Source organism: Aotus nancymaae, unplaced genomic scaffold (genome assembly GCF_030222135.1).
Source record: "Aotus nancymaae isolate 86718 unplaced genomic scaffold, 86718_ANA_hifiasm-v0.15.2.pri h1tg000141l, whole genome shotgun sequence".
Lineage (NCBI taxonomy): Eukaryota > Metazoa > Chordata > Mammalia > Primates > Aotidae > Aotus > Aotus nancymaae.
Window position 1 is genome coordinate 1,324,800 of NW_026988556.1, and position 13,540 is coordinate 1,338,339.

Genomic DNA, 13,540 nt, shown 5'->3' on the forward strand with positions numbered 1-13,540 from the left:
AAAACACAAAAATTAGCCAGGGGTGATGGCAGGTACCTGTAATCCCAGATACTGGGGAGGCTGAGACAGAATATTTGCTTGAACCCAGGAGGTGAAGATTGTAGTGAGCCTAGATTGTGCCATTGCATTCCAGCCTGGGTGACAGAGTGAGATTCTGTCTCAAAAAAAAAAAAAAAAAAAAAAAAGAATATGGTAACCAAAAATAATCTGTATTCTCTTTAGGTGGTCTTTGGAAAACAAAAGCAAATCTATCTGCAAACACATCTAGATCTAGGTGAGGCAAGGGTGAGTAAAAACAGGACATTAATTAAAATTGATTGACCAAAAAAAGTGATGTATAAAGAAAGACAAATTCCCTTCCACAATTTTGATGAAAGTTCTTTCATTTTTTCTTTTATCACTCAGCTTAATAAGAAATAAAATTAAAAATAAATTAAATAACTTACATTATCCTACTACTTATATTTTACTACCTCCATGTGTAGCGATGTCAGGGAGTTTTAAAAGAGAAACAAAATTGAGACTTCTAAACTTGAATTTGGATAAAAGGTGAATCTTCAGAAGTGTTGATAATTGATGAAAAGCATTACAGCCAGTGATTATCTAGTTACACAATTTCTTGTCAGAGACTGTGAAGCCTTTACTATAAAAACTACAGGATGAACCATGAATCCACGATGCCGAGATTTTGTTTGTCTTCCTTTATAATAGTGAACATTATACCACTGATTGCCAAAGCAGACATAGATACTAAACATGATTTACAGATATTTAAGAGTAAGATAATGACTGAATTGATTAGCAATGGCATCCGGATATATCAGTTCCCAACAAATGAATAAACTACTGCTCTAGCAAACTCCTCAATTAATGTAAGCTTCAGTAACAATATCTGACAGAGGCTATAAATGAGATTTTATCCAGAATGCTCTGTGACAACATTTTCATTTTTTTGATTTTGAAAAACTTTTGCTGAGAATCAATTCTTTGTAACCAGATTTATTTAGATTTAATTCATACACCACTTTCCTCAGGGATATTGGCCTATAATTTTCTTCTCGGAAGTATATTTTCTTGCTTTGGTATCAGGGGTGCTAGCCTCATAAAATGACTCTGAAGGTGTTACCTCTTTTTTCTGTTTGTTTTTTCAAAGAATTTGAGGATATTTTATATTAAATTTTCTTTGAAAGTTTGGTAGAATTTACCCATGAAGTAATCTGGTCCTAGGCTATATTTCAGAGTTTTGAAAAATTACTTCTTTAGTTTCTCTGTTTGTTATTGGTCTCTTTAAGCTCTCTATTCTTCATTCAATCTTGGTAGGTTATATGTTTCTAGTAATTTCCATATTTCTTCTAAATTGTCAAGTTGGTTGGTGTATAACTGTTCATAATAGCTCCTTATGATTCTGTTTATTTCTGTAAGACCAGTTTTAATGTCATCTCTTTCATTTCTTATATTATTAACATATTCTCTCTTTTTGTTGTTAGTCTAGGTAAGGGCTTTGATTTTGATTTCTTTTTCTCCAAATCAACTTTTAGCTTCATTGGTTAATTTTTTTTTTTTTGAGACAGAGTCTCACTCTGTTGTCCAGGCTACAGTGTGGTGGCACAATCTTGAATCACTGCAACCTGGGTTCAAGATATTCTCCTGCCTCAGCCTCCTGAGTATCTGGGATTACAGGCGCACCCCACCACACCTGGCTAATTTTTGCCTTTTTAGTAAAGACAGGGTTTTACCATGTTGGCCAGGCTGGTCTCAAACTCCTGACCTCAAGAGCTCCACCTGCCTCAACCTCCCAAAGTGCTAGGACTACAGGTGTGAGCCACTGTGCCCTGCTGATTTAAATGTTTTTTATTCTCTATTTTATTTATTTATGCTCTAATCTTTGTAATTTCTTTCCTTCTGCTAATTATAGTTTTTTTTTTTTAATGTAAAGTTCGGTTGTTTGTGTGGCATTTGTTTGTTTGTTTGTTTGTTTGAGACAATGTCTCCCTCTGTCACCCAGGCTGGAGTGCAGTGATATGATCTTGACTCACTGCCACTTCCGCTTCCCAGGTTAAATTCTCCTACTTCAGCCTCCTGAGTAGCTGGGACTACATGTGTGTGCCAGCACGCCCAGCTGAGATCTTTTTTTAAAAAGACATAGGTGTTTCCTACTGTAAACTTCCTTCATTTTTTAATTTAGATTAATAGGTTATATGTGCATATTTGTCATAGATATATAGCATAATATATCCATTTAAGGTTTGGTTTGGCTTCTAGTGTATCTATTCCTGAAACAGTAAACATTGTATTCAACAGATCATTTTTTGTGTGCGTGATACGTTTCTGCTTTGTCACCCTGGCTGGTGAGCCATGATCATGGCTCACTACCAACACATAATTTTTTGACCATCGGCCTCCTCCCATTCTCTCACTTTTGGAGTCCCACTATCTATTGTTTTCATCTTTATGTTCTGTTGTACTCATTGTTTAGCTCCTGCTTTTAAGTGAGAACATGTGGTATTTGATTTTCTGTTTCTGAGTTATTTCACTTAGAATAATGGCCTCAGCTGCATCCATGTTACTGCACAGAGCATGATTTCACTTTTTATGGCTGCATAGTATTCCGTGGTGTATATATACCACATTTCAAAAATCCAGTCCACTGTTAATGGACATTTAGGTTAATTCCATGACTTTACTATTAGGAGCAGGAATGCAATACACATAAGAATGAAAGTAACTTTTTTACATAATTATTTCTTTACTTTCAGGTAGATGCCTAGTAGTATAATCACTGGGTCAAATGGTAGCTCTATTTTAAGTGCTTTGAGAAAGCTGTATATTGTTTATTATAGAGGTTGTGCTAATTTACATTCCCACCAACAGTGAATAAACATTCATTTTTCTCTGCATCCACACCAACATCTGTTGTGTTTGTAGTAATATCCATTTGGACTATGTAAGATGATATCTTATTGTGTGTGTGTTTTTTTTGTTTGTTTTTTTGAGATAGAATCTCACTCTGTCACCCAGGCTATAGTGCAGTGGTGTGATCTTGGCTCATTGCATCCTCCACCTCCCAGGTTCAAGCGATTCTCCTGCCTCAGCCTCCCAAGTAGCTGGGATTACAGGCTCCTCTCCCTGAGTCCACGTGTTCTCATTGTTCAACACCCACCTATGAGTGAGAACATGTGGTGTTTGGCTTTCTGTTCTTGTGTCAGTTTACTGAGAATGATGGTTTCCAGATTCATCCAGGTCCCTACAAAGGACACGAACTCATCATTTTTTATGACTGTGTAGTATTCCATGGTGTATATGTCCCACATTTTCTTTGTCCAGTCTATCATTGATGGGCATTTGGGTTGATTCCAGGTCTTTGCTATTGTACACAGGGCTGCAGTGAACATATGTGTGCATGTGTCTTTATGTAGAACGATTTATAGTTCTTTGGGTATATGCCCAGTAATGAGATTGCTGGGTCAAATGGAATTTCTATTTCTAGATCCTTGAGAAATCGCCACACTGTCTTCCACAGTGGTTGATCTAATTTACACTCCCACCAACTTTGTAAGAGTGTTCCTATTTCTCCACATCCTCTCCAGCATCTGTTGTCTCCAGATTTTTTAATGATCGCCATTCTAACTGGCATAAGATAATATCTCAATGTGGTTTTGATTTGCACTTCTCTAATGACCAGTGATGATGAACATTTTTTCATATGTTTGTTGGCCTCATGTATGTCTTCTTTTGAAAAGTGTCTCTTCATGTCCTTCACCCACTTTTGAATTGGTTGGTTTGTTTATTTGCCTTTTTCTTGTAACTCTGTTTTAGTTCTTTGTAGATTCTGGATATTAGCCCTCTTTCAGTGGGGAGATTGCAAAAAATTTTTCCCATTCTGTTGGTTGCCAATTCACTCTAATGATTGTTTTTTTTGCTGTACAGAAGCTCTGGAGTTTAATTAGGTCCCATTTGTCTATTTTTGCTTTTGTTGCCAATGCTTTTGGTGTTTTAGTCATGAAGTCCTTGCCTATGCCTATGTCCTGAATGGTTTTGCCTAGGTTTTCTTCTAAGGCTTTTATGGTGTTAGGTCTTATGTTTAAGTCTAAAAATATGGAATGCTTCACGAATTTGCATGTCATCCTTACACAGGTGCCATGCTAATCTTCTGTGTATCATTCCAATTTTAGTGTATGTGCTGCTGAAGCGAGCACAAGTGTTCATCTTTATTCTACTTAACATTCTATAGCATGTTCACTAGATCTGTGTTTCACTTCACAGATAGAAAATAAACCGTTAGGCTACTTTTTAAAAGAACATATTTGTTTTTCACCTAAAGGTGGCTCACATACCCATGTTTGTGTTGAAAAAACTCTTATTTTATAGCACTTTTTTCTGATTTTCATTGGATAATTAAATAAGTGTTCTCACTCCCTGCTTTCAGGCTGGCAGTTATGTCCTGTTTCTAGGGCAGCTTTTGTTGCAGATCGTGAGATAAAACCACTTTTTCAATCTTCTTTCCAGTTTCCTTAGATAATACATGTGAAGAGCCAGTGAGTCCTACTGGATGAATCAATTGTGAAGTCAACTAAAATGTTAAATGGGGTCTTCAGTGTTATCCATCCATAAAGAGGACACATTGCAAATATTGTTAGTAAGTCCACACCAGTGGTCTTTTCCCCTTAAAAATGATTCTCTTGATTTCTAAATACCATGGCTTATTTTTCAGGATGGTTCACTATTTTCCCACTTTATTTCATAAAATAATGAAATTCTTCTGTTCTTCTTGGAACAGAGTCACAGTCAAATGCACATCATTTTACACACACACATTCACACACTCAAGAATATGACTGTCCTTCTGACACTTTCTGTGGGCCTAAGTTGAGCATAAATTATGTGATATTAGTTTTCCAGCAGTGGTAGCCACTACAAATCTGCTGATTCCCTCACTTATTAAAGAAAAATCTATTGTGTCAAATCATCTTGTGGTATGATAGAAAACATCATGAGTGCTAGTCAATTCTATATGAATTTAGTACCTTGTATTTGACACTGCTTAGCATTAAGCTAAATCTAAATTTGTGGCCCCATAAAACAGTCATAATGGGCTGCACCTCTATTATTTTACTGCTACCTTCTACTATTTCTACCACCTCCAGCAATACCACCACTGTGAAGACTACTGCTCCTTCTACAACACGATGATATACAGCACTTGGTATGCAACAGTTTTCTGATTATTTTCATTTAATACTCAAAACAGCTCTTAGGATATAGAAACTATCAATATGTCTGTTTTATAAATGTACAAATGAAAGCACAAAGCAGATAAGTAATTTGCCCAAAGTCACATGGCTAGTAAGTGGCAGAATAAGAATACAAATTCTGGCTTTCTAGCTGCAGAACTGTACACTCCCCTGTATAACCACACTTAATTAACAACACCAGATATGGGATTCACGTATAAAGAGACATTTAGTTTGTGTATTTTAGGTGTTGATGTGAGAAATATGAATTTCTTTGCCAGTATAGCTGCAAATATGATGATATCTTTTTATTTTTCTAATTAATTGGAAGAGATCCACCTATTTTATTAGCAGTGCTATCTCCTTCTTGAGGTCTTCACTCCCAAGTCTTGCTAATTGTTAGAGAACCTAAGGGGTCTTCTCAGTCTTCCAAACACCAGATGGACAGCTGGATTATTGGCTCAGTACCCTCCTGCTTGCCCTTCATCCTCAGTGTCACAGTTTCCCCGTGATGACCAATTCCCCATTGCTCCACAGTGCCCATCTACTGTGGTAATTATGTCTTGCTAGTTCATTCATTCAGCAAATGTTTTTAGTGACCACATAATATAGGCAGCCCTTGTGCTTCACTACTCAAAGTAATTCAAGAGAGACATAAAGAGCTTCTCTTTAAGTGGCTTAAATTCAGGTGGGAGAGGCAGACAACAAAAAAGGAGGCCAATAACTAAGGAAAATAACTACAAATAGTTATGAGTGTCCAAAGGAAAGAAGTAGGAAATAAGGAGTGTAGTTGTATTAAGGACAGGCAGGCAGAGCACCTGTAAGGAGGTGTCATTTAAGACCCACAATTATAAAAAATGTCCTAAAATTAGATTATGATAATGGTGCACAACCCTGAATATATGGAAAATATCTTTGAATTGCTAATTTTAATCAAGTGAATGTTATGATATATAAATTACGTATCAATAAAGCTATCAAAAAAACTATAGCCAGGTACTGATATCCAGCAGAGGTTTAACCAGAAGTAGACTGCTTTGTATTTTCTGCTTTTGTGCCTATTGAAAATTCTGTTATATAATTTCGGTAAATTCTCAGTTTTGATCTGAGATTTGGCTCTTTTAGGTGGATTATCACTTGTTCATCTATATTACAGTTTTTACATTTAGAGTAGTCTGTGAATTTAAACCTTAAAAAAATTCCCCTTGCTAAATATTGAAGAGTTTAGGATGGAGAAAACTGAGATCTCATTACTCAAGGAATAGATACTAATTAGTTTAATGAACTCATTGTAATTCCAGTTGCTGTATATTTTCAATAATCTAAGCTTAAGCAAATCGGTGCATTTCTCTAGGTGACCTTCATTAGTATAAGTGTTTCCACATGGTCTAACAATTAACATACCAATTTCAAAATTGGTAATAAGATTTGGCTGTGCTCCTACCCAAACTCTCATCTTGAATTGTTATTTCCATAATCTTCACCAGTGAAGGGAGAGACCAGGTAGAGGTAATAATTGAATCACTGGGTCATTTTCCCTATGCCAGGGAGTTCTTGTGAGATCTGATGGCTATCTAAGTGTTTGGTAGTTCCTCCTGCATTCATTCTTCCTCCTACTGCCTTGGAAGAAGGTGTCTTGCTTCTGCGTTATCAGTCACTGTGAATGCAGGCCTTCTGACATTTCCCCAGTTATACAGAATGGTGAGTCAATTAAACTTTTATCCTTTATAAATTATGCAGTCTCAGGCAGTTATTTATTCCAAAGTGAGAACAGACTAATACACTTGGTAAGAGTTTCTCTCTTTCTCCTTTCAGATGTGACAAGGAAGATTGCCATCCCAGTTGCTTCTGAAAGCCTACCTGGAACTAAGGTAAGACAGTCTTGGGATAAAACAAATTCTGTATGTGGCATAAATGGGAGAGAGAATACACCAGGGTACATCAAATACTTCTAAATTCTCCCTTACATCTGTACTTATAAAAACGTGAGAAAATGCATTTCCCAATTGCCTGAGACAATTTGAGGGAAAATTTCTGTGTAGTTGTTTGGCTTTTTCCAGCCCGAGACTAAATACTAAATAAGTAAAGAACAGACTAAATACTAAATACTGTTTATGGCAGTAAATGTATAGAAACAAAGACTAGAAGGATACACATCTACTTTACAGTACCAGTTGCTTCCAGGGTGGAACAGAGAATAGACTGTGAAAGGGAACAAAGGGGACAGACTTCATGCCCTCCTCCTTTGCATCAGCTATTCCATCCATCTGAAATGGCCAGGTAAGTTTCCTCATGTCATCTTTACAATAAGGTCTGTCTGGACCACAGTATTAAAAAGTACAACTTGGGGGAGAGATCCAAGATGGCCGATTACTAACAGCTCAGGATTGTAGCTCCCAGTGAAAGTGCAGAGAATGAGAGGACACCACAATTTCAGACGAATTTTTGTTGCTCACAGACCAGGAGATTCCCAGCGGAGGAGCCCCACGGATCACCAGCATGACTCTTGTGGCCGGCGTGGTGGTTTTGCCTGCACCCCAGCGTGGCAGTTCCCGGTGCAGAGTAAACAGGACTGTGTCCCCTTTTGGTAGACATTTGGAGCTCCAGGAAGGCAGAGTCGCCGATTCAGCTGATGGAAAAAGGGACTCAAGAAGGAAGCCAGACCGGAGGTTCCCAGGCAGAAAAGCACCATGAATCTTAATGCCACTGTTTTAGCAAGTGTAGTGGGTTGCTCAGATTCTAGTGCTGGGAATCAACAAGTTGGACGTCCACTCAGAGACTTAATTTGAAAGTCGGTAATTACAAAGATGACAGGTGGATAAATTTACAATGACGGGAAGAAACCAGCATAAAAAGGCTGAGAATACCCAAAATCAGAATGCCTCTCCCGCTACAGGGGATCACAGTTCCTCATCAACAAGGGAACAAGGCCAGATGGAGAATGAGTGTGTTCCATTAACAGAATTAGGCTTCAGAAAGTGGATAATAAGAAACTTCTGTGAGTTAAAAGAACATGTCCTTGCCCAACATAAAGAAACTAAGAACCTTGAAAAAAGGTTTGATGAAATCCTAATGAGAATAGACAATTTAGAGAGGAATATAAGTGAATTAATGGAACTGAAGAATACAATACAAGAACTCTGTGAAGTATGCACAGGTTTTAACAGTCGAATTGATCAAGCAGAAGAAAGGATATCAGAGGTCGAAGACCAACTTAATGAAATGAAATGAGAAGACAAGATTAGAGAAGAAAGAGTAAAAAGGAATGAGCAAACTCTCCAAGAAATACGGGACTATGTGAAAAGACCTAATTTACATTTGATAGGTGTACCTGAATGTCATGAAGAGAATGAATCCAAGCTGGAAAATATTCTTCAGGATATTATTCAGGAAAACTTTCCTAACCTAGTAAGGCAGGACAATACTCAACTCCAGGTAATACAGAGAACACCACAAAGATATTCCTCAAATAGAACAACCCCAAGACACATAATCATTAGATTCACCAGAGTTGAAATAAAGGAGAAAATTCTAAGGGCAGCTAGAGAGAAAGGTCAGGTTACCCATAAAGGGAAGCCTATTAGACTCACAGCAGATCTCTCAGCAGAAACTTTACAAACTAGAAGAGAGTGGGGGTCAATATTCAATATCCTCAAAGAGAAGAATTTTTAACCCAGAATCTCATATCCAGTCAAACTAAGCTTCATAAATGAAGGAAAAATAAAATATTTCATGAACAAGCAAGCACTCAAAGATTTCATCACCACCAGGCCTGCTTTACAAGAGCTTCTGAAAGAAGCATTACACACAGAAAGGAACAACCAGTATCAGTCATCCCAAAAACTTACCAAAAGGTAAAGAGTATCTCCATAATGAAGAATCTATATCAACTAATGGGCAAAATAGCCAGATAACATTAAATGACAATATTAAACTCACAAATATCAATATTAGTCCTAAATTTAAATGGATTAAATACCCCAGTTAAAGACACAGACAGGCAAATTTAATAAAAAGTCAAAACTCATCCGTACGCTGTATCCAGATCCATCTCATAAGCAAGGACACACAAAGACTCAAAGGATTGGAGGAAGACTCACCAATCAAATGGAGAGCAAAAAAAAAACAAACAAACAAAAAAAAAAAAACAGGAGTTGTAACTTTCGTCTCTGACAAAATAGACTGTAATAGTAACAAAGACTAAAAGAAACAAAGAAGGACATTACTTAAAGGTATAAGGATCAATGCAACAACAGAAGTCAATGATCATAAATATATATGCACCCAATATAGAAGCGTCCAGATACATAAGACAAGTTCTTTTTTTTTTTTTTTTTTTTTTTTTTGAGACGGAGTTTCGCTCTTGTTACCCAGGCTGGAGTGCAATGGTGCGATCTCGGCTCACCGCAACCTCCGCCTCCTGGGTTCAGGCAATTCTCCTGCCTCAGCCTCCTGAGTAGCTGGGATTACAGGCACGCGCCACCATGCCCAGCTAATTTTTTGTGTTAGTAGAGACGGGGTTTCACCATGTTGACCAGGATGGTCTCGATCTCTTGACCTCGTGATCCACCCGCCTCAGCCTCCCAAAGTGCTGGGATTACAGGCTTGAGCCACCGCGCCCGGCCAAGACAAGTTCTTAATGACTTATAAAGAGACTTGGACTCCACACAATAGTAGCGGGAGACTTTGACACCACATTGTTAATATTTGATGGATCAGTGAGATAGAAAACTAACAGGGACATCTATGATTAGAACTCAGACCTGGAACAAGTAAACTCAGTGAATATTTATAGAATTCTTCACCCCAGATCCACAGAACATATATGTTTCTCAGTATCACATTACACCTATTTTGAAAGTGACCACATAATTGGAAGTAAATCACTCTTCAGCATTTGCATAGCATTCCACAGACTTAAATGAAATATTGGTTGGCTGTTTGTTATTTTCTTCCCTTATTCCTTCCTGTCTCCGCTGTTAAGCACAATTATCAGCATAAAAGGGGTTTTCAATACCTATTTTTAGATTGCATTCCAGCCTGGGCAATAGAGCAAGACTCCTGTTCTCTCTCCCCCTTTCTCTTTCTCTTTCTCTCTCTCTTCCCGAAAAAAAAAAGAAAAAAGAAATAAAACAAGGATAATTTGATTCCTGTATTAATGAGTGTTTGTGGGTGGTGGTGAGGTGACAGAGAGAAAAGCCACAAATCCAAGCCATTAAAAATAATTGAGGCATCTATGCTAATGCCAGTCACTTGGCTTTATCCAAAATCAGATAGTTTAGTTTCCACTTGTATTATTGATTCTGATGACTACTTTGTATATGGTAGGCCCATAGTATATGTGTAACAAATGTGTACATTCAATACAATGAGCTGGAGCTCAAGGGGGATTATACAAAATCAGAAAGGTTTCCCTAAATTCAAGCTGACTAATAAAATGTATGCTGAATGGAGTTTTTTAGTAGGCAGGTTTTTTTTTGCTATAGAGGAATACATTATGCTTTTACCATATATTTTAATAAATGCTTCCACAGAGTTTGGTGAAAAAAATTTTAGGAGACTGGCATCCAGGAAGAGTTGCAATTTATTTTGTTATTCTGCTGAATTTAAATGTATAAAAAAGATTTATCTGAATATCTTACAGGCATAAGCATTAACCCATTAAATAGTCAGGGATGGAAGAAGCTGGCATTGTAATCAGAGAGCATATTGCAGATGGATGATGGCCACTTTGTCCTTATCTCCAATATCAGAAGGGGTATATTAGAGGTAGGGTCAGCTCCATAGGTAGGTAGTGGGATGTTGTCATAAGTTTACTGATAGGTCCACCTTATCTAACCAAGGTGATCACTTTACCCATTTTCTCTGGCAGCTATCTATGCTTCTAGCAATTGTAATTTTTGTTTTTTTGGGGGGTAAGACAATTATGGCAAACTTTCCAACTTTCCAGTTGACTCTGTTCCACTGCAAGTGCCTGCTCAAAATCCACTGTTAAGGGCTGTAAGATTGTATCTGGGCTTAAAGTGAACAAGTGTAGGTATTGATTGGTAGGGCCTGCAATAGACAAGGGTGGGGGGGATTGTCTTTGACCTCTGGTTTTATTCTCAGGAGCTGCCACTAAAGCTGCACTTTAGTTCTTATCTTAACAGTTTAGATCTTTTTTTTTTTTCTTTTTTCTTTTTTGAGAGAGAGTCTCCCTGTATTGCCCAGGCTGGAGTGCAGTGGTGCAATCTTGGCTCACAGCAACCTCTGCCTCCTGGGTTCAGATGATTCTCCTGCCTCAGCCTCTGGAGTAGCTGGGACTACAGGCAGGTGCCACCACACCCAGCTATTTTTGTATTCTTAGTAGAGACAGGGTTTCACCATGTTGGCCAGGATGGTCTTGACCTCCTGACCTCATGATCTGCCCACCTCAGCCTCCCAAAGTGCTGGGATTACAGGTGTGAGCCACAGTGCCAGGCCAACGGTTTAGATCTTTTTATGTTTACAGATGAGTAGTGTCTTCATAGGTTAGGTATGTTTGGATAGAGTCTGAAGTAAAGATGTTGCTAGACACTGCAAAGGTGAGGAAGACTGGTCTACTTTAAGTTGTGGCAGCAGGGAAAATGGGATTCCTGGTCAATTGAGGGGGGAGTAGAAAAGCACGTGGCATGATAGTGGAAGAAATGGGAGTTTGTTGAAGGCAAGTGCTTACCAAAGAAGAGCTGACATGGTCATCCTTTTGCCAGCCCTGGATCTGTCATCCTTTCTAAAATTGATGCTGAAATGCTCAGGTTTCCCAGCTCCAACGGGGCAATCTCTTCTGTCATTCCCTGCTGCTCTGAAGCATTTTATTTCCTGGTGTTGTCAATGCAGTCTGAGCAGATCTTTCTTTAGAGCTCTTAGAGAGGAACAAAGACATTTTTGGGTAATGAAAACGAGATGCAAGCAAGCAGAAGATGGCATGCTATAGTTATCATTCTGGGGACTGCTGAAGGCAAAACTGTATGTATTGATTTTCAAGTAGAAAATTAGGTGGGGAAGACCGTCTTTCAAAGTTGGCTAAAAAATAAAGTTGTCCATTTTAAGGCCTAATTAAGATACTCTGTCAGAAACTGTAAAAAGGACTGCATATAATATCACTGGGAGCAATGAAAGCCCTTGGTTTCTTTTGCATTTAATAGGGTGTCATGAATCAAAAAAGTTATCTTTTATTATTATTTTTTAAACTGAGGTTGGAAAATAGAGCAAGAAGCTCTTCTCATTAGGCTCTATCTGAGTGATCCTCCTGGTCTTACATCCATATCGTAGTTGGAGTAAAATTCACGGATCCAGATGATTTCTGAGATAGGAGGTTACATTTCATGTTGATGAGACTCAGGTTTACTTTATCATAGATTGTTCAGAGGTACTGCATGTTAAATTTGATGATTTATAAACTATTGCATAATTTATTTGGTTTTCAATCTAGAAAATTTTGAATAAAAATATTAAGAAAGATTTCTGTAGTAAATGATTGCCCCATTTCCACCTTTTCCCCCAAATAAAAGACAGCTGGACCAATGAATGGTCCTGGGCTACGTATGGATGCAATATGGGTCTGAGAATGCCTGATGACAAAAAGCAGAGTTGTAATCTATTCCAAATGGACCATCATCTGGATATTTGAAATGCCATGCTGTAAACAGTATTCCCTTGTCTTATAGAATGTTATGCAGAGTCGAATGCAGATGAAAGCCTAAATTCATATCATGAAGCAAGGCATAAAATGAATGTTAACCTTCTAAGTGCTCCTTTTTTTCATTGTCAGATTCTGTTAACTGCCTGTCTTCTAATAGCAGGGCAACTTATGTCTTTAACGCTTTGGCCATTTGGTGACCCTCATCATTTTTCTCTCTCTGTCTCTCAAAGAAGGGGGTGACAAATCTAGGATTCAAAGGAAATTTGAAAACGCTTATTCTACCCAACCTCACTTTATAAATAAGTAAAGTAAGATACAGGGAATCTGTATTATCCTAGAGCTTGGTAGGTAGCAGAGGAACCAGGAATTTTGTCTGTTGGTTCCTAGGACAGGGTAATTTGCAGACTCCTGTGGGACCTTTCAGCAAAGACTTTTCTTGTACTGTAACAGGCCTATCCCCAGGGGAGGACTGATTTCATCAGCTTATCCTCATAAACTAGAATAGGGATACAGAATTAACAAATTATGTAGACTTCATTTAGTCATTCATTTAGGATATATTTATTTTCCTTAACCTCTTATTAGAAAGATATACAGTGTGAAGAATATCAGCAGTATAGAAATACATATGTAAAGGGAAAATAGTTCC

General features: G+C 37.8%; 1 long non-coding RNA gene and 1 other non-coding gene across 2 annotated transcripts; one reads left to right on the forward strand and one right to left on the reverse strand.

Moving 5' to 3' along the window:
- Positions 1–4,089: 4,089 nt before the first annotated feature.
- LOC135272904 (U6 spliceosomal RNA) lies at positions 4,090–4,196 on the reverse strand. The gene has a single exon (XR_010340832.1). It is a non-coding gene; the product is annotated as a U6 spliceosomal RNA (small nuclear RNA).
- A 2,852-nt stretch (positions 4,197–7,048) lies between these two features.
- LOC135272873 (uncharacterized) lies at positions 7,049–7,742 on the forward strand. The gene is made up of 3 exons (XR_010340826.1): positions 7,049–7,102; positions 7,400–7,511; positions 7,690–7,742. It is a non-coding gene; the product is annotated as an uncharacterized LOC135272873 (long non-coding RNA).
- Positions 7,743–13,540: the final 5,798 nt, after the last annotated feature.